This window comes from Lygodium microphyllum, chromosome 17 (assembly GCF_053477565.2).
Source record: "Lygodium microphyllum isolate KBCC chromosome 17, Lygodium_microphyllum_v1.1.10, whole genome shotgun sequence".
NCBI classification, from domain to species: domain Eukaryota; kingdom Viridiplantae; phylum Streptophyta; class Polypodiopsida; order Schizaeales; family Lygodiaceae; genus Lygodium; species Lygodium microphyllum.
Genome location: NC_141151.1, coordinates 126,524,462 through 126,547,272, shown reverse-complemented (window position 1 = coordinate 126,547,272; position 22,811 = coordinate 126,524,462). Strand labels below are relative to the sequence as shown.

General features: G+C 41.1%; 1 pseudogene; it reads left to right on the top strand.

Annotated features, from left to right (window-relative positions):
- Positions 1 to 21,586, top strand: part of LOC148022331 (eukaryotic translation initiation factor 3 subunit B-like) — a 32,614-nt pseudogene extending 11,028 nt beyond the window's left edge.
- Positions 21,587 to 22,811: the final 1,225 nt, after the last annotated feature.

The following is a 22,811-nucleotide window of genomic DNA, read 5'->3' as shown; positions in this document are numbered from 1 at the left end:
CGTGACAAAGCGATTAATATTAACTTCCAAAAGATAACCAAACCAATCTAAACATAGAAATACCATACTGAAGAGAAAAATATGCCTTGAAATGATTTAAAGACCAAAGAAATATTCATACCCTAAGCACTTGACTACTTTCCTTATTGTAGGGTCAAAAAAATTCGTAAAGATAAGGAACTAGGGTTGTCCCCGAGATTCTTAAAAAGAAACCCTAGGCCCGACATACGTCAACTTAAAGGATCTAAAACGAATTATTCCATCGCAGGACTTGCGCAGCAAGTACGAAATCATTTAGTCTTGTGATTGATTCACAAGGAGAAAGGGTAAATAGCCTCAACAAGGATGGCAGATCCCTACGCAAGTTATCTTGAAAAAGGATGTATTTTTGGATATCCTTCTAAATAAGGAAAGTTGTAAACCGGAAACTAGCATATCTAAGGAACTTTAGGGTTGACCAAGTTGGGTTAATAAGGTACTCCCTACACCGGAATGTAAAGGATCTTGCCAATTTACAAGACACCTTGGGAACGAGTGCTGATAGACTCAAAAGGAAAGAACATTTCCTTAGCAAATTGCCAAACAACATGGTTGATTAATGGAAATGTTTGTGCTTGCTAGAGATTTTAGGGCTCTGTTTGAATTATGAATTACAAATTAAATGAGTACCTATACTTCAGGTTAAAGGCCTGAAGGAAGAGGCAGTTTCAGTTACCCCCAACTACCTGCCTAACCCTAACCAAGGTGGTTGTTGACCGCGCCAGGAATGTGGATCGAACTCGCCGCGAGAGGTCTCTTGGTTGAGCTCTACTTGGAGCAGGAGGATGCTTGGGTGCCAAGGGGGGCTCTGGCCGTAAATCCCTCGCCTTGCGGGTCCTGTACAAGAGGCTAACGTGACTCGGGATTGGATCTCGAGGCCCGCATACTAGTTTACAGGCGGAAGCTTGGAATAGTGATCCCTGCGAATTACTGGATAGCCTTCGGGTGGATTATGGACAAGCCTACGGGTGGAACTCATTGCATTTCAAAGATAAAATGATGAAATCTTAACAAAGAACTTGCTTGATATTGTTTTCTATGTCACGTGATAAGATTACGTGAAGGAGCCAGTGCTTAATGGATTAATTAAATAAGCTGATTGTTATATGTCAAATCAATGTGTTAGATAATTACATAACTAAAAACAAATCGAGGAAAGTGCGGAGGATGGGCCATGGGTCCGTCCTACGGTTGGGTGGTCCCGGTTAGCCAGGAACTTTTCTCAAAAATCTCGAAGAACAGTAGGATGATCATCAAAACGAATAACGGAAGCAATGACCTAGAGTTATGTCTTACCTGATTTACGCTATTTTATGGGAATGGAATGGGACTATGCCTTATGGTAGAGAGGTTGAGCTTTGCATCCCTCTCGTTTCCCATTCTCCTTGAACCAAGTGCAATGTGAATCTGCTTCTTACCTGGCATTTCTGCGTAAAGTAGTTCGCTCGAGTCTGACGCTAGTTGCTGTTAGTTAATGACCAATCAGGAAAACCCTAATTCCGGTCGATCCTAAGTGGAAACAGCCAGGATACTTCCGCTACGTGGCAGACGGGGGAAGACCTAGATCACAAATCCCGTAACATTCCATGGGAGTGCCGGGCAGAGCTTTCTAGACATCCTTTCCGATGGACTGCTAAGACGTGTCCTGGATGATACTAAGGGGACACGTTACGCCTGATGGCAAGAAAAAGAGCATGCATGATGTACTACATGTACCTACAATAACCAAGAATCTTTTATCTGTTGGATAGATGGTAGAACAAAATGTACAAGTGAGATTTAATAGAGATAGATGCTTTGTTGAAGAATATGGTAATTGTAATATTTCCATTGTGAGAATATTTTTAAACCCACGTGATAGTCATGCAAGGGAATTCCAACATCCAAAAATACGCTGATGGTGTAATTTTCGAATTACATACTACGTATCTTGATCTCCACTTGCATAAACGAGTTAAAAGAATTTACATAGGAACCTCCTCCTAGAAACCCAAAAGGATAAGCTTTAGAATAAGGGAAACTTTTTTTAATTATTATTTCCCCCCTTTTCCCCCCAGCGACTGTCGTGCTGGAGGGGAGGGGAATAGCAAGGATGACTAAGCATCCTTGCTGGGGGTCGTAGAGGGACTAAGCCCATGCACGAGCCGTGTGGGGGAGGGGAGGTACCTCTCCCTCTCCCATATAAACCCCTGTGGGGGGAAGGGAAGGATTAGAGAGAGAAAAAGAGAGAGACGGGTAGCCATCGCTTTGCGGGAAAAACCACGAGTCGAGAAGGGGACGAGTTCTGTTGGTTGCCAGGGAGATCAAGAGGGAGGAGGAAGCACCGCGTGAGGCCGCATCATTCACCAAGAGTGGAGGGAGGAGACGCCAATCTCCTGGCGGCTGCTGTGGAGCCAGGAGAGGTCGCCGCCATCTTCAATCTCGTCCTTCGCTGCCTATCTAAGTAGCTGCCAGGCTAGGCCGACAGCCGCCAGTCGACGATTTGTCCTTTATCCCCCTCACGTGACTTCGTAAACCCTCTAGAAGGCCCTTGGAAGCTTCCAAGGGGCCTTCTTAAGCCCCTTTCCCACACCTTTACTTATTCTCCCCCCCCTAAGCCCCTTATTCTTCCCCCCCGGGGTTTTAAATCCCCCCCTAAGCCCCTTATTCTCCCCCCCCCTCCCGGGGTTTTAAATCCCCCCCCCTAAGCCCCTTATTCTCCCCCCCCCCCCTCCCGGGGTTTTAAATCCCCCCCCTAAGGCCCTTATTTCCCCCCCCCTCTCGGGGTTTTAAACCCCCGTAAGACCTTGTTTCCCCCCCCTCCCGGTATAATCCCCCCCCCTAAGCATTGTTCTTTTTCCCTCCGGATTTTAATCCCCCAAAAGTCCTTATTACCCCCCCCCTCCCCCCCCGGGTTTAAATTTCCCCCCCCTAAGCCCCCTTGCTTCCCTTTCCGGTTTTAATTTTCCCCCTAAGCCCTTGTTCTATTTTTTTTTTCCCCCTCTTAGCTCTTTTTCACACCCATAGGCCTACCTTGTCATTAGGCTACCTTGCGGACTTCCATCCTCTTGCATTAATTCCTTCACTCACTTTTAAATCTTTTTGTGCAAGTGCTCTCATAGTTGAGCTTGGTGTTCTTAGTCTTATCAAACAAGCCGGTGTCCACACACTCCCATGTCCTAAAAATACAATTTATCATCATGACTTCGTATGGTATCCCGTAAAGGAAGAGTGGGGAAAAAGGGAAAAGAAAAGGAAGGAGAAAACAGTGGAATTCCAAGAAGAAAAAGGAAAATTCAAAGAAAAAAACTATGATGCCGCCGAAGAAAGTCCAAGGTGTAGCTGCGGGAGGGTCATCTCCCGGTATCCATGTGGATATCTTACCTCAAAGCCAGGTTTTTCTTCTTGATGTTAATTCGGTTTTAAGACAATCATGCAAAGAAAAATTGTTAAGGAAAGATATATTTGTTCGAGTTATTTTTACGAAGGAGTTAGCTTATGAATGACAATGTATACAAATTAGCTTTCTTCAAATTGCATCAAGCATTATAAAATTATAGGCAAGATTAACCATTTACTATAGTAATATATTTCTAAAGTGTAGAAATTATATCTTGCACCATTAGTCTTATTCCTTTCGCAACGAATCATGGTAAAATGGCTAAATTCATGGAAGGTTTCTTCGATGCTCAAATTACTACGGAGTTATCTTTGCTAGTTGCACATCTTAGCAAGGCAACTGTTGTTATTTGGCATGAGTTCATCTTTAAAGAAAACAGAAGTTAAATATTAGGAATTAACAAGTATAAAAATTAGATATACGAACTCATTTGGAAAGAAAATGTAATGGGAAATTGCTGGATGACAATCTATTAATACTTTTCCCCTACTATTTGAGGACTTGAAACTAATAAAGTGTGTATACACTAAATTCTCAGCTAGGCCTTTTGTCCTAAGGAGTATTGTCGCCTTTGTATCATTTTGGCATTTATGCTATATGCCAAATTAAACGGTATTGATTGGGAAAGTTAATTGTCACAAGGATAGTAAAACCATGACAAGACAAGTAAGATTACCATCCACAAGCTAACCAAACCAATCTAAACATAGAAACATTCATACCCTAAACACTTGACTACTTTCCTTACCGTAAGGACAATAATTTCATAAAGATAAGAAACTAGGGTTTGTCCCTAAATGAAGAAACCCTAGGCCTGACATACGTCAGCCTAAAGAATCTAAACAGATTATTCCATCGCAGGACTTGTGTAACATGTATGAAATCATTTTTGTGATTGATTCACAAGGAAAAAAGGAAAGAATACTTCCTTAGCAATTTGCCATACAACGGGGTTGATTAATGAAAATGTTTGTGCTTACAAGAGATTTTAGGGCTCTGTTTGAATTATGAACTACAAATTAAACAAGTACCTATACTTCAGGTTAAAGGCCTGAAGGGAGAGGCAGCTTCAGTTACCCCCGACTGCGTGCCTGACCGTAACCAAGGGGGTTGTTGACCGCACCGGGAACGTGGACCGAACCCACCGCGAGAGGTCTCTCTGTTGAGTTCTACTTGGAGCAGGAGGACGCTTGGGTGCCAGGGGGGGCTCTGGCTGTAAATCCCTCGCCTTTCGGATCTTGTACAAGAGGCTAACGTGACTCGGGATTGGATCTCAAGGCCCGCATACTAGTTAACGAGTGAAAGCTTGGAATAGTGATCCCTGGAGCTTCTTGTTAGCCTTCGGGCAGATTATGGAAAAGCCTACGGGCGGAACTCATTGTATTTCAATGATAAAATGATGAAATGTTAAAAGAACTTGCTTGATGTTGTTTTTCTATGTCACATGATAAGATTACGTGAAGGAACCAATGCTTAACAAGGTTAATTAAAGAAGCTGATTGTTATATGTCAAATTAATGTGTTAGATAATTACATAACTAAAACAAACCGAGGAAAGTGGGAAGGATGGGCCATGCGTCCGTCCTACGATTGGGTGGTCCCGGTTAGCCGAGAACTTTTCTCAAAAATCTCGAAAGATGGTGGAATGATCATCATCATCAAAAAGAATAACGAGAGCGATGACCTAGAATTGCGTCTTACCCGATTTACGCTGTTTTAGGGGAATGGGATGGGACTATGCCTCGTGGCAGAGAGGTTGAGCTTTGCATCCCTCTCGTTTCCCATTCTCCTTGAACCAAGTGCAGTGTGAATCTGCTTCGGACCTGGCATTTCTGCATAAAGTATTTCGCTCGGGTCCGACGCTAGTTGCTGTTAGCTAGTGACCCATTAGGAAAACCCTAATTCCGGTCGATCCTAAGTGGGAACATCCAAGATACTTCCGCTACGTGGCAGATGCGGGAAGAACTAGATCACAAAACCCGTAACATTCCATGGGAGTGCCCGGTGGAGCTTTCTAGACATCCTTTCCGATGGACTGCTAAGACGTGTCTTGGATGATACTAGGGGACACGTTACAGTTGGTATCAGAGCCGACCAACAACGGAATTGTTTTATGATATCTCAATAAAATGAAATAAAGAAATTGTTGCTGTCCAAGCATTTCCTTATCTTAATGCTGTCTTGCAGAACTATGAAGCGTGGAACAAGTTTTTTGGTGTTTCGGGTCATGTTTATGACTGCAATGCATTCTCCGCTTTATAGACAAAGAATTGGGATGATGAACATCCTGGAGCAGATTTATAATCCATCACCTTTATACATAGAACGAAGATGGACGGGGTCTACAGGAATCTACTACATAGCTACCCACCGGTTCGCGTATCTACAGACCAACCTAAAGAGGATCAAGTGATTGGAAGACTTGAAAGTCGTGAAGGTGTTCATTTTTGTAGAAGCTCACGTAAATTCGACTTTACATATTCAAGGTCGGAGGGTTGAATTGAACTTATATGTATATGAGGAAGTTACCCGTGTAATCCCAGCAGACAGGATTAAAGTATTGGGCCGCCACGAGAAGTATGGATTCCAACGAAAAGGGTATCCTGAACTTCCAATGAATTATCAATTCCTAAAGATCCATGACCCAAAACCCTACTACTACACAGTTCCTGTAGACAAATGCAATACAATATTGTTCTCTCCAAACTGAATGTAATGATTGGATTATCATCACACGAGACGTTGTATAAGGCTACACCCATGTAAATATAAATAAAGACTTCTTTCATCAATATCTGGCTGTGCAGCAGAGTTGTTAAAAAGTTAAGTAGCTTCATGATTTACGAGATAGCTGAACTAAAGATAAGCTAACGTCAACTATCATATTATAACGTTAAGAAAACTTTTATCCAGGCACAACCCCAGGGACAGGTTCCAAATTCGCCCCCTACATCAAGTACTGCTGTGACCCAGGAGAAGAAGTTCCTCCTCAAGTAGATAAAGCCACTCAAGTTTGACGGGAAAGGCAGATTCGTCCAGTCTGATGCTGAAATTTGGATTGAATCTATGGATGATTACTTTGAAGCAGCTGGTACTGCACCTACCAATCAAGCCATGCTCGCCAAGTTAAAACTCACCGGCGAAGCTAGACTATGGTGGAAACAATGGTGCAGGGATCAAGGGACTTCAGAGGGGTCCGTTACCTGGGAGAAGTTAAAGAAAGCCGTGCAGGGGAGATATTTGCCACCTGCATATCATACACAGAAAATGAATGAGTTCTACGAGCTAAAACAATTAGGACTCACTCTGGACGCATACTACTCTAAATTCGTCTCACTTTTAAAGTATGCGCCACAGATGGACATGACGCAGCACAGGTGTCCAAATTTTGCGCAGGCTTAAATCCACCCGTAAATACCCGTCTCAAATCTATGCATCCGTCAGATCTGCAAGATGCATTCATTCTAGCGGCGCCTATAATTCAGGAGGTGCAAGCTAGACCAAGGGGTAACAAAACTTGGTCCTATAGTGACCCGAACAAAGGAGCATTCAGACCTCAAGTGAAGAGAGTTCAAGGTCACAATCAGGGACAAAGGAAGAAAGCAAGGACAAATAACATCAACAACTTTGTTCCTACTCAAAGTAATGGCCGAAACCTCCAATGTTTCCACTGCAACGAACTCGGTCACTTCAAGAGGCAATGTCCCAAGCTCAGCGGGGGACATCGTCAAACGCCTTTCCAAGGTGCAGGCCGCGGTCAAGAAGCCGCCACCCGTGGAAGAGGAAGAACTGCCTGCATTGCCAATAGGCAAAGATGCGAAGAAGAAGAAGAGGAAGATCTGACTATGGAAGCAGAATTCAAAAGAGCGACAGTCCATGCCGCTTTACACAAGAAAGGGCCGAATCGCCAGTTCTCGGTGATTCAAACAGGACTATCAAGGTAAAGGTTTCAAAACCTTGATTGATTGTGGCAGTACACATTCCTTTATCTCACCAGCATGTGCAAAAAGATTAGGAATAGCCACAGTAGAAGCACCTACCCTGCTTGTGGAATTGGCAAACGGTCGTGAGGTAACTTGTACCAGGCAAACTACTAAGGAGAAATTCTTTCTGGGAGGAAAGAAAACCTCAGTCAAATTCAGAGTCATGAATTTACGTATCCATGAGTGTCTACTCGGGATGGATTAGCTTAAGCCTAATGACGCCCACATCCACTGTGGAAAGGGTCAAGTTTCCTTTTGAAACTCTGAAAGGGAGTTTGTCACAACTCAAGGTGAGGCAGGAGTGCCAAGAATCCAATTAGCCAAAGTATCTCGGATCATAAAAGGACTCAGAAAAGGATTACCTGTTTACCTGATCAAACTCAACAAGTTAGATGAAAAGCAAGAGTCTCATGAAGGACCTTCTTGGCTAAAGGAATACGCTGACGTATTCCCTGAGGAATTGATTGAACTTCCGCCTCCAAGAGAAGTAGATCATGAAATTAGGCTAGTGCGTGGAGCTACACCAGTTGCAAAGAGACCTTATAGAATGTCCATACCTGAAGCAATTGAGTTGAAGGAACAGCTCAACCAACTGTTGGATCAGGGTTACATCCGGCCTAGCAACTCACCGTGGGGAGCTCCAGTACTATTCCAGAAAAAGAAAGATGGGACACTTCGACTATGTATTGATTACCGAGGGTTGAATCAATCAACAGTCAAGAACAAGTATCCTATTCCTAGAATAGATGAGCTTCTTGATCGTCTTCAAGGTGCAAAGATCTTCTCCAAGATTGATCTCAGGTCAGGATACTATCAAATAAGGATCAAAGAAGAAGATATTCCAAAAATGGCCTTCAATACAAGATATGGGCACTTTGAGTTCTTGGTTATGTCATTCGGGCTTACAAATGCACCTGCCATCTTCAATAGATTAATGCAGGATATTTTTAGACCATATCTTGATGATTTCGTGCTTGTCTTCTTCGATGACACTTTAGTATATTCTAAACAGAAAGAAGATCATGAACCTCAACTTCGGATTGTCCTTGAGACAATGAGGTCTCATAAGCTGTATGCAAAAATAAAGAAGTATGTGTTCTTCAAGCGTCAGATTGAATATCTGGGATTCATAGTATCATCGGAGGGAATATCAGTAGACCCAACCAAAGTCAGGGATGTGCTTGAATGGCCAATACCAGTATCCGTCAAAGAAATACGTAGCTTTCTTGGCTTGACAGGATGGTATAGGGTCTTTATAAAAAACTATGCTTTGATTGCAGCACCTCTTACAGACTTACTGAAGAAGCAGACTTGTATTACATGGTCAACTCCCGAACAAAATAGCTTCGACAAATTGAAGCAAAGTTTGGTATCAACACCTATTCTAAAACTTCCTGACCTCAATAAGGAGTTCGAGGTAGTAACTGATGCCAGCATTCTTGCCTTGGGGTGTGTACTTATGCAGGAATGTCATCCAGTAGCATACTCTTCAAGGAAATTGAAGAGTCATGAAAAGAATTATGCCACGCATGATCTGGAATTATTAGCTGGCATCCATGCTCTAAAGCTTTGGAGACACTACCTGTTGGGTAACAAGTTTACTCTAGTAACCGATCATAAGAGTCTCAAATGGATTTTTACCCAGAACGAGCTCAACATGAGGCAACGTCGGTGGATCGAAGTATTGGAGGAATATGATTTTGAAATCAAGTACCAACCAGGGAAAGAGAATGTAGTTGCCGATGCACTCAGTTGCAAGGCATTCCTAAATTCCCTAATCTTGCAGAATCCATCAACGGCCAGATCTCTGGCTACAAAGGTATCTATGCCAAACAACCCTATACTTGAACTAGCTAGAAAGGAAGCATGCCATGATTTGGCCTACCAAACAATGATAAAAGAAATATCTACCAAGGAGCAGAATCAGAAGTTACAAGCTAAGTATCAGGAATTTTCCATTGATAATGGACTTGTCTACTACAGAACAAGGCTGTGTATACCAACAAGCCAGTCACTTAAGCAGAAGATATTATGGGAAGCTCATGATTCTCCTTTCACAGGACATCCTGGCTATGCAAAAACTCTTAATGCAGTTAGGAAGAGCTACCATTGGGAAAGGCTCAAAGGTGACGTTCTCAAGTATGTCACTGAATGTTTGTCTTGCCAACGTATTAAGGCCGAACATGTCATGTTGCCAGGGAAACTGTAACCACTTGACATTCCCCAAATGAAATGGGAGTTCATCAGTATGGATTTTGTTGTGGGCTTACCCCAAGTCCAAGGAGGATATAATTCCATTATGGTTGTGGTTCACATGCTTACCAAGGTTGCACACCTGATTCCAGTAAAGACAAACTATAAAGCCTCTGACATTGCAAGATTGTTTATCAAGGAGATATTCAAGCTACATGGGTTACCTAAAAGAATCATTAGTGATCGAGATTCTCTCTTCACATCACACTTCTGGAGAGCTATCTTTGATGCTATTGGGACTCAACTCTGTTTTAGCACCACCTACCATCCCCAAACGGATGGACAAACAGAGCGAGTGAATCAAATCGTTGAGGATATGCTTAGGGTATACTGCTATCGAGAGCCGAAGAGGTGGATTCAATACTTGCCATTAGTTGAATTTGCCTACAATGCCTCTTACCAGCAGAGCATTCAAATGACCCCTTTCCAGGCATTGTATGGTCATGATTGTCGAAGTCCCCTAAAATTTTCTAATCCAACCCTAAGAGTTGAAGCTTCAAGACAAATGTTGGAGGACATGGATGATCAAATAAGGTCAATAAGACAAGACATACAAGCAGCCAAGGATAGACAAAAGGCATACGCAGATTTGAAATGTCAAGAGAGGGTCTTCGAAGAAGGAGACATGGTCTTCATTCGTATACGCCCTAAAAAGAGTTCTCTATCCCTAGGAGAATGCAAGAAGCTCAGTCCAAGGTATTGTGGGCCGTACACAATCCTCAAATGCCTAGGACCCAATGCTTATAAATTGCAACTCCCTGAGAACCTAAAGGTTCACAATGTATTCCATATCAGCCTATTAAAAAAATATGTACACAACCCTAATCATGTACTTGATGACCAACAAATTGTAATGCCTAGTCAAGGAGTCCTTGAACTAAGGCCGAATAGGATCTTAGATGTTAGGGAGAGACAGTTAAGATCTAGAACCTTGAGAGAATGCCTCGTCCAGTGGAAAGATTATCCGGAAGAGGATGCCACTTGGATAGATGAAAGCTCTCTCAACCATCAATATCCCCAGTTTACCTCGAGATGAGGACATCTCGATTCCTCCAAGGGGGAGAGAATGTAATATTTCCATTGTGAGAATATTTTTAAACCCACGTGATAGTCATGCAAGGGAATTCTAACATCCAAAAATACGCTGATGGTGTAATTTTCGAATTACATACTGCGTATCTTGATCTCCACTTGCATAAACGAGTTAAAAGAATTTACATAGGAACCTCCTCCTAGAAAGCCAAAAGGATAAGCTTTAGAATAAGGGAAATTTTTTATTATTATTATTTCCCCCCAGCGACTGTCGTGCTGGAGGGGAGGGGAATAGCAAGGATGACTAAGCATCCTTGCTGGGGGTCATAGAGGGAATAAGCCCATGCACGAGCAACGTGGGGGAGGGGAGGCACCTCTCCCTCTCCCATATAAACCCCTGTGGGGGGAAGGGAAGGATTAGAGAGAGAAAAAGAGAGAGACGAGTAGCCATCGCTCTGCTGGAAAAACCACGAGTCAAGAAGGGGACGAGTTCTGTTGGTTGCCAGGGAGATCAAGAGGGAGGAGGAAGCACCGCGTGAGGCCGCGTCAACCACCAAGAGTGGAGGGAGGAGACGCCAATCTCCTGGCAGCTACTGTGGAGCTAGGAGAGGTCGCCGCCGTCTTCAATCTGGTCCGTCGCCGCCTGTCTAAGTAGCCGCCAGGCTGGGCCGACAGCCGCCAGTCGACGATTCGTCCTTTATCCCCCCCACGTGCCTTCGTAAACCCTCTAGAAGGCCCTTGGAAGCTTCCAAGGGGCCTTCTTAAGCCCCTTTCCCACACCTTTACTTATTCTCCCCCCCCTAAGCCCCTTATTCTTCCCCCCCCTCTCGGGGTTTTAAATCCTCCCCCCATAAGCCCCTTATTCTTCCCCCCCCCTCCTGAGGTTTTAAATCCCCCCCCTAAGCCCCTTATTCTCCCCCCCCCCCTTCCTAGGGTTTTAAATCCCCCCCTAAGGCCCATATTTCCCCCCCCCCCTCCCGGGGTTTTAAACCCCCGTAAGACCTTGTTTCTCCCCCTCCCGGTATAATCCCCCCCCTAAGCCTTGTTCTTTTTTTCTCCGGATTTTAATCCCCCAAAAGTCCTTATTACCCCCCCCCCCCAGGTTTAAATTTTCCCCCCCTAAGCCCCCTTGCTTCCCTTTCCGGTTTTAATTTTCCCCCTAAGCCCTTGTTCTGTTTTTTTTTTCCCCCTCTTAGCTCTTTTTCACACCCATAGGCCTACCTTGTCATTAGGCTACCTTGCGGACTTCCATCCTCATGCATTAATTCCTTCACTCACTTTTAAATCTTTTTGTGCAAGTGCTCTCATAGTTGAGCTTGTGTTCTTAGTCTTATCAAACAAGCCGGTGTCCACACACTCCCATGTCCTAAAAATCCAATTTATCATCATGACTTCGTATGGTATCCCGTAAGGAGGAAGAGTGGGGAAAAAGGGAAAATAAAAGGAAGGAAAAAACGGTGGAATTCCAAGAAGAAAAAGGAAAAGGCTATCTCACATTCGAACTATGATGCCGCCGAAGAAAGTCCAAGGTGTAGCTGCGGGAGGGTTATCTCCCGGTATCCATGTGGATATCTCACCTCAAAGCTAGGTTTTTCTTCTTGATATTAATTTGGATTTAAGACAATCATGCAAAGAAAAATTTTTAAGGAAAGATATATTTGTTCGAGTTATTTTTACGAAGGAGTTAGCTTATGAATGACAATGTATACAAATTAGCTTTCTTCAAATTGCATCAAGCATTATAAAATTATAGGCAAGATTAACCATTTACTATAGTAATATATTCCTAAAGTGTAGAAATTATATCTTGCACCATTAGTCTTATTCCTTTCGCAACGAATCATGGTAAAATGGCTAAATTCATGGAAGGTTTCTTCGATGCTCAAATTACTACGGAGTTATCTTTGCTAGTTGCACATCTTAGCAAGGCAACTGTTGTTATTTGGCATGAGTTCATCTTTAAAGAAAACGGAAGTTAAATATTAGGAATTAACAAGTATAAAAATTAGATATACGAACTCATTTGGAAAGAAAATGTAATGGGAAATTGCTGGATGACAATCTATTAATACTTTTCCCCTACTATTTGAGGACTTGAAACTAATAAAGTGTGTATACACTAAATTCTCAGCTAGGCCTTTTGTCCCAAGGAGTATTGTCGCCTTTGTATCATTTTGGCATTTATGCTATATGCCAAATTAAATGGTATTGATTGGGAAAGTTAATTGTCACAAGGATAGTAAAACCATGACAAGACAAGTAAGATTACCTTCCACAAGCTAACCGAACCAATCTAAACATAGAAACATTCATACCCTAAAAACTTTACTACTTTCCTTACCGTAAGCAATAATTTCATAAAGATAAGAAACTAGGGTTTGTCCCTAAATGAAGAAACCCTAGGCCTGAGATACGTCAGCCTAAAGAATCTAAACAGATTATTCCATCGCAGGACTTGTGTAACATGTATGAAATCATTTTTGTGATTGATTCACAAGGAAAAAAGGAAAGAATACTTCCTTAGCAGTTTGCCATACAACGGGGTTGATTAATGAAAATGTTTGTGCTTACTAGAGATTTTAGGGCTCTGTTTGAATTATGAACTACAAATTAAACAAGTACCTATACTTCAGGTTAAAGGCCTGAAGGGAGAGGCACCTTCAGTTACCCCCGACTGCCTGCCTGACCCTAACCAAGGGGGTTGTTGACCGCGCCAGGAACGTGGACCGAACCCACCGCGAGAGGTCTCTCCGTTGAGTTCTACTTGGAGCAGGAGGATGCTTGGGTGCCAGTGGGGGCTCTGGGTGTAAATCCCTCTCCTTCCGGGTCCTGCACAAGAGGCTAACGTGACTCGGGATTGGATCTCGAGGCCCGCATACTAGTTGACGGGCGAAAGCTTGGAATAGTGATCCCTGGAGATTCTTGTTAGCCTTCGGGTAGATTATGGAAAAGCCTACGGGCAAAACTCCTTGTATTTCAAAGATAAAATGATGAAATGTCAAAAGAACTTTCTTGATGTTGTTTTTCTATGTCACGTGATAAGATTAGGTGAAGGAACCAGTGCTTAACAAGGTTAATTAAAGAAGCTGATTGTCATATGTCAAATTAATGTGTTAGATAATTACATAACTAAAACAAACCGAGGAAAGTGCGGAGGATGGGCCATGGGTCCGTCCTATGGTTGGATGGTCCCGGTTAGCCGAGAACTTTTCTCAAAAATCTCGAAAGACAGTGGAATGATCATCATCATCAAAAAGAATAACGAGAGCGATGATCTAGAATTACGTCTTACCCAATTTACGTTGTTTTAGGGGAACGGGATGGGACTATGCCTCATGGCAGAGAGGTTGAGCTTTGCATCCCTCTCGTTTCCCATTCTCCTTGAACCAACTGCAGCGTGAATCCGCTTCGGACCTGGCGTTTCTACACAAAGTAGTTCACTGGGGTCTGACACTAGTTGCTGTTAGCTAGTGACCCATTAGGAAAACCCTAATTCCGGTCGATCCTAAGTGGGAACGGCCAGGATACTTCCGCTACGTGGCAGACGCGGGAAGAACTAGATCACAAAACCCGTAACATTCCATGGGAGTGCCGGGTGGAGCTTTCTAGACATCCTTTCTGATGGACTGCTAAGACGTGTCCTGGATGATACTAGGGGACACGTTACAGTAATGGATGCAAATTGATTTTTAGAGGCCCAAGAGATGGCAGAATGTTTACTCTTGATGCGTCAATTCCATAATTGAAAGTAGCCATGTTTGCACATGATGATGGTACTATACAAGATGTTGAGATATGGCATAAGCGGATTGGCCATGTGAATGTAGAAAAGCTGAAATCTATGCAGTAGAAGGAGATTGTGCTTGGATTGCCTAAGTTCACGTATCATGACTTTGGACATGTATGTGATGCATGTCAGTTTGGAAAGAAAGCACAGTTTCCATTTATGAGACATGTACAGAATATCTCATGACCCTTGCAAATGGTACATTCAGATGTATGGGGTCCATCTCATAATGCTTTGTTTGGTAGTGCTCGTTACTATGTATCCTTCATTGATAATTTCAATAGATATACTTGGTTTTACATACTAAAACATAAGGATGACGTGTTTTATGCATTCAAGAACTTCAACAAGCATACAAAAAATGATTTGACCTAAAAAAAAATCATATCTTAGATCAGATGGAGTTGGAGAATATGTCTCTAATTACTTTGACAAGTACCTTGCTAAACATGGGATAAGAAGACAGTTAACTTGCAGCTATACACCACAACAAAATGGTATAGAAAAAAGGAAAAATAGGATATTGATGGAATTGGTAAGAGCTATGCTGAATGAGAAGAGTTTGCCAAATGGTTATTGGACTGAAGGAGTAGTGATTGCTATCTATGTGCAGAATAGAACCCCTACAAAAGGGATTCATGATGTAACTCCATATGAGAGGTTGTATCGTCATAAGCCTCACATTTCACACTTGAAGCTATTTGGCAGGATTGCATATGTACATGTTCCTGATGAAAAGAGGAAGAAATTGGATTCTAAAGATGTCAAGAGCGTATTCCTTGGTTATGCACAAGACCAGAAAGCTTACAAGTGTTATGTACCGTCTACACATGAGACATTGATTAGCACAGATGTTTTTTATGAGCTCGCATTGTGGTATGGTACTCCGGTAGTAGTGGCTATTGATGGATGAGTCAGCACTAGTATTGCAAAAAATACACCTACAGTGAGTTCATCCATGAGTGGTCCTATAGGTGATGGGTCACCTACAATAAGTCGGTTAGAATGCTTGTCGAGTTGTACTCCTACGTCCATCAACACGAATATGTCATTTAGGGGGAGATTGGATAAGGAAAAAGAAAACATGCTTGAGGATATGATAGGTTCACTTATAGCAGGTTTTGAGTAATCTAACAGTGACAGTTTGGATAGTGAGTTGGGCATTCCGCCTATTATGATGCTTGGAGCAAGGCAGAGTTGTTATGTACCACCTCATGAAAGGCAAGCTCAGAGTGAGTCACAATTACAGAGATTTGAGAGAGTCAAAAAACCAGTTAAAAGGTTTGCATACACTGGTTATTCAGCCCGCCATTATGCATATACGGCTAGTGTGGCAAGTTACAAAGAACCTACAAAGTTTAATGATGCAATTACAGATGATAACTGGTGTGCAGCCATGGATGAGGAGTATGCATCCCTGGGTGAAATGGGACATGGGAATTGGATGAGTTGCCTATAGGCAAAGTCCCCATTGGCTACAAATGGGCGTACAAGGTTAAGTGCAAGTCAGATGGTTCGTTAGAATGCTATAAGGCTAGGCTAGTTGGAAAAGGGTATGCACAACAATATGGCCTTGACTATGAGGAGATTTTTAGTCCGGTGGCTAAAATGACAACAATCAAAACTATCATTGCTTTGGCATCATGGAAAGGCTAAAAATTATGAAAAATGGACGTCAAGAATACTTTCTTGAATGGTGATTTGGTTGAGGAATATGGAGCAGCCTGAAGGCTAAGTTCACCCGGACTTTCTTACACATGTATGTAAGCTGAAAAAGGCTTTATATGGACTAAAATAGGCACCTAGAGCATGGAATTCTAGGATCAATAGTTGTTTATAGAAAAATGGATTTAGATTGGGTGATGCAGATCATAGTCTGCTCACAAAGAAGGCAGATCATGGATATGTGTTTCTAATGGTTTATGTAGATGACCTTATCATCACTGGAGATGATGAAGAGGGCATTGCTAAAATTAAATCATGTTTACAGGTTGAATTCAGAGTCAAAGACCTTGGTGAACTAAAGTATTTTCTTGGGATTGAGGTAGTCTGTACGACTCAAGGTATATGGCTGCTACAGAAGCAGTATGCTCATGACATGTTACATAAGTATGGTATGGTTCAATGCAAGCCTATGAAGACACCTCTTGATCAGAATGTCAAGCTACAGATTGATGTTGGGAATGGCATAGAGAATGTGACCATGTATTGACAGATGATGGGCAGCTTGATATACTTGACTATTACCCGTTGACTATTGCCTATCCTAACTTATGTTATGTAGTGGGGCTTAATAGTCAGTTCATGCAGAAGCCTCACAAACCACAATTAGATGCAATTAGGAGGATCATGAGATATATAAAGAGTACTATAGATTATGGGTTGTTTTATGCATATGGAAAATCCATTGACTTAATAGGGTTTACTAATGTTGATTGGGTTGGTTGTGCCTATGATAGGAGGTCAACCAGTGGTTTTGCATTTGAACTGGACAGCTATATGATCAGTTGTTGGTAGAGTAACAAATAGCCTACTATTCCATTGTCTAGTACAAAAACTGAGTACAGAGGAGTTGCCTTAGCGACTTGGAAGCAGTTTGGTTGATGAAACTACTGAAAGACTTGGGAATATAGCTAGAAAGAAAAGTGAGATTGCATTGTGATAACCTGAGTAGTGTTATGTTGGCTACCAATCCTGTCTGCCATGCTAGGTCCAAACATATTGAGGTTCACTACCATTTCATTAGAGAAATGGTTCTTATAGGGTAGATTGACTTGATTTATGTGAAGACTGAAGACTAGGTAGCATACATATTTACCAGGTCTCTTGGTAAAGAAAAGTTCAAATACTGCAAAGAGCTACTTGGAATTTATCAGATGGTTTGAGCTTGAGGAGGAGTGTTAGAATATCTAGCTCTTGTTACTCTTCAATCAGTCTATCTTTATGTGTGTGACTGTGGATACAGCTGTACATGTATGTGACATTCAATAAGTTGGTGTAGTTAGTGACTTAACCAGAGTTAGTCTTGGTTAGTCAAACCTATGTGTATAAGTCTCTTTTAGTAATTATGATGGAAGAAGAATGGAAGAAGAACAAAAATGAGCTAAGGCTCATCTTCTGCTCCACTTTGTCTCTCTGCCTCTCTTCCAACAAAATGATGTAAAATTTTCCCATGTGCATTGGCCTTGATGAAGAGACATTATCAGAAAGATCTAGGTTTCACCAGCATACCATTGAAAATCCTCTCATTGAGAGATTATGTGGCATCTAGATGGCATGTAAAAGAATTGTTGTGAACTTGTTGATGACTTTACGGGCATCTATGGAGGCTATCTAAACTCTTCAGATGAGAATCTAGGTTGGATGATCTTACTAATACTACTACTTTCAATCATGAATATGAAGATGACTCCTCACATGATATATATATATATATATATATATAATAGGTTTATCTAATATCATTACGCACACACACACATTATTTTAGATATACATTTATATATAGACATCAATTTATAAACATCTTTATAAAAGTAAAATTTATATACATCAATTTTTTTAGCTGAGACTTATGTTATGATAATATAAATACATAATTTATATTTATATTGATGTAATTTATATAGACATCATTATAATAGTAATTTCTATTTGTCAATATTAAAGTTAATCTAATATTTAGATTTTATAGTGGTTGTTACCCTTCATTGAGGCGCTAGGGCCATGAAAGGTTTGAGCCTTGTTTTCCCCATAACTTCTTTTATACTCTCTGTAGGGTCTCTTAATCGTGGGATTGTGCATATGTGATATGAGACAAATGGAAGAAAGCACCCATTGCATGTGGGTGTTTGCAGTTCGGCATGCAGGTCAACACATGGCCATCATAAATACATTCTCAAGGAAGGCTTGGAATGACACATGTCCTCCCTCACGAAGCTTCTTTCTAATAATAATAAAAATAACAATAATAATAATAGAAGATTAACAAGGCTCTATGAGAACACCTAGAGATTGCTAATGAACATGGAAAAGTGGTCAGATATCCCAACCGGTACCATTGCAAACGTTTGAACGGGTGTCGAGAAATTTGGTCTACCCATGTGTCATGAGTAAAGCTGTCTCACACATAATTTCACTATTATGAAAATTTGGAGGAAAAAAAAACACCAAGTATGTGTAAAACTAAAACATGCTCAAAGAGCCAAGCTTCAAACTGGAATCATTAGAATTTCTATTTGTATAAGGATTGATTGGAGGGCCTATCGTCCCCCTCTCTGTGTTGTTCCTCTGAGCTCGCGGCTATGGTGCAGCTCATCGAGTTGCTGTAGGCTCCCCATTGCCTCACCCCTGACCTCCTATATGAGGATGACATCCAGCTTAACATTGACTTCTCCCAAGTCAACCATGACGACATTAGCTTACTCCCCGATGAAGATTTCGAGATCAAGAGGTGTGCGTGGCTACCATTTTCTTGATGCCAAATGTTTCCAGAAAAATACGAGAAGCTTGAGGGTGTGGTTTGAAAGATTTCTGGTCAAGTTGGAGTTATTAGAGAGCATGGCCTTTGAATGCCCAAGGATGAAGAAACTAAAAAGACTAAAGGCTATGCTTTTATAGAGTACACAATGCCTTAGGTCTAGCTACAGCCTCAAATATGAATGCCAATTTGTGGATTGTTGTTTGATTTGTGTTTGTGTGGTATACATAGAAGTCCACATTTGGATCATACAATTGGTCTTTCAACTTATAATTTATACAATTTTCATGCTTTCAGGAGGCTCAAATAGCTAGAGAACAAACTAATGGCTACAAATTGGATAAGTCCCATGTTTTTGCAATCAACATGTTTGATGAATTTGACAAGTCTATGAAAGTGCCAAATGAATGTCTTTGGGTGATAAACATGCGTGCTCTATTCAAAATTCAAAAGGAAAAACACAATTTTAAAAAAATATTAATATGGAGGGTTTCCCAGCAAAGTGCTGCCTTCAATCGTTGTACTAGCCCATACACTAAAAGCTTCATTCTCATCATATAGAGAAGCTTCCACTATTATACATCAAGCTTCTCCTTCCTATTTCTAACTATCCATTAACCCACTCCGGCTACACTACACCTGCACTAATCAATTCTCCTTATCTTCTCCTCTCCTCTGGTAGGTGCATTGTACCATTCTAGATTGCTCATGTATCATCTCACCCTGATTTACATGTATTCAAGAAAATATTTTAACTTGGCTGACGGATGAACGAGGTCAAGACCAGTTTGTCATTTGGTTTGGATCAGAGAAGGTATGATCTCATCCTGATTTACGTGTATTCATGAAAATCTTTTTACTTGGTTGACGGATGAAGGAGGTCGAGACCAATTTGTCATTCAATTTGGATCACAGACTGAAGTTTATTGGAATGATGTCAGATTAGGGAAACCCGACCTTATTTACCACCATTCTATAAGTCAAATTTTCTACAATTTAGATGGTTGTAGCAAAAGAACATGTTGTATATTGACAACTAGCTTTTGTAATAGTTTTGGATAGAGAGCTTTATGCAATGGTCTCCGCTTTGGTCTTACCTTGCCACAATTCATAGACAAGGTATAGCTATATGGGGTGGTGCCCAAACCTTTAACCAAATAATGCGATACATTCATCCTCAAGTATGACTCATCTTCTCTGGTCTATGGTTTGTAAGTTGGGAATGTTGTTGAATATGAATGTTTTCTCTTGTATCAATTCTGTGATCTGCTCTTTAAATTAGGTTGATTGACATTTCTCTAGGAGAGAAATATATCGTGACATATAGTAGTCATGAACCAAGCAACCTTAGAGATACACAGTTTATTGATGAATTTTTTTGTTCTTTGGAAAACTGCATGCACAAGTGTTTACTGATGTCTAGATATGTTTATCCAGAGGGTGACACTTAATATTTATGCTGTGAGGACTAGGAAAGTGCTTAGAGAATCTAATGGAAGTGCATATGATTTTGCAACTCGTGGAACAAGGGGTGTGGTAGGTGTCTCTTGGCCAATGTTTAGGTATAGTTATTCTCTGTTTCTCTATTATCATTTTAAGTTAACTGAGATTAATGGAGGCTTTCTTTCTGCTGCAGATGGGCAGGAGGCAAAGATAATAAGTATTTTTATTGGATAGGCAAGAATGCAATCAATGTGTATGAGACTGAGACCATGGGTATTCTTGATAAGAAATCTTTGAGAGTAGACAATGTCGTGGACTTTAGTTGGTATTAAAATTGAATATTTAGCTGGAGCAGTTTCTTTTCCTAGCCAAATTGTACAATTTACTTACTTATGGCCTCGATATTTATGTGTGTGTGTGTGTGTTTTGATAATTCAAGTACGTGTTTCCTCGGAGCAAATCAACCAGACATTGCTGAGCCTCTTTCTATTCCGTGTGCAGGTCTTTCTTAATAATTATTTGTGTTGTCTTAAAGGGCTTTGTTGTAGTGTTCAATAATCATCAAGAAAAGCTAGAAAAGTACCTGATCGGTGGGGGGAATATTGTCGAACTAATTGCTTCACATCTCCAGTTGAATCTTCTAGTGTTAAAAAGGTGTGCAACTGAATTGTGGGCTTGTTATCACTCTACTTTCCCATTTTTAAAGCTACAATTAAACTTTGTGCATGTTTAAGCTTTCTTATGCCAACACGTATTGTTACAGTGTTTGGTCAGGTAGTCTTAAGGAATTTACAGGCTTTTCTTTTCTCAATAGAATTCTTCTTTGTTTAAGAAAGAGACACATCATCCAAACACTGTATTAGAAGAGAAGCAACTGGATGCAGAACTTGAATCAGTTCCTACCAAGCTACATATTGTATGTTAATGTTTTGAGTTCAAGGCCAGACTTGCACCTTGCAAGTTTCACTATATACATATGACGACACATGATTTCATTGTGCTTTGATCAAACACTCTGGTTGGTATATGTGTGATAGGTTGGGAAAGAGTCAGCAAGAATACACAAGGAGTTGTGCAACTTGGAAAGATTTTTAACTGTAAAGAAAAAACATGAAGATGCTCTACATGATGTTGTAGTAAAACTTAAAGATGAAGAGTATCATGACATGCTACAAGGTACACATTTTTGACATTTCATTGTAAGCCATAGTTACATACATAAGGGTTGCAGACACATGGAGTTTATGAGGCTTTTTTCTTAGAGTACATAGAGCTTTGGATACCACGAATGAAGTTGATGATTAGTATAGCAGGCTTGGATCTATAAAAATGCTATAGCTAGTGGAAAACTCATTCTATGCTCATGTGTTTTCCTGCATCACTAATGCCCGCACCCAAAAGAATCCCATGGAAAAATTTGAGATTGCAAATGCTTGCATTCCTAGTGCAACTCCAAATCATTGAAAGTAGCTAAAGCCTGAAAGTGAATAAAGTAATACCCACACCCAAAACAAGGCCATGGTAAAAGATAACTGTTGGTGATATTCAACCTTGTTGATAGCATTTCAATCTTCAATCCATATTTTTAAGCTATCTCAAAGATGTGGTTATGGATTCTTTGGCCCTTCTTTTTTCAAAGGGGGATTTTGAGGATCATGAGGAGGTTCTTTAGCGATTATAGTGTCCTTTCTTTCATGTGGCAATCTCTTTTCTTTGTCATCAAGCTACCATCCCCTATTGCTTGTATGCCTATCCCATGGCTTTTGGTTGCTCTTTTTTGGTAGGCTATGATGCCTTTAATATCCTTGCTATTGCCTCCTAGTTGGTTCATAGGATTGGCTCACCCATTCTTGAGTGGACATCCCTTAGGTAATCCGTTCGAGGCCTCTATACTCCCCTTAGTCCTATGACTCTGCAAGGTGATTTACTATAGGTTTTTCTGTCCATCCGAGGGTATCATCACTGCTGGTGACGTTTCTTTGGTGCATGTTAGTGATGTTGGTACCTTTCCCCTATTATCTTCGAGCTCTATTTTTTAGGCCCTACATGTTCTTGACTTGGGCTCTTTTGTCAATTCATGGTCTTCCTAGTCTCAGGACTCGTATTGTCTACATCGAGCTACCCATCTTTGTTGCGGATTCTTCTATAAGAAACACTTTTGTAATAGGTTGATAGGAGACGGGGCTACAAGATCTCATGTCAGTCTTGCAAATGTCTCTATCAAAGCATATGGCACATGCAATACTTTACATCCATTAGATTCAATCTAATCATGTTCAGAAAATTGTCCTACAGGACCACCCTGTAGAAAATGGCTCGTATCTTTTGAGCCATAACTTAGATCGCCAAGCTTTAAAAAGGAAAAATATAGCCCCTCTCATGATATAAAACCTATTCTAAAGACACATGGACGAA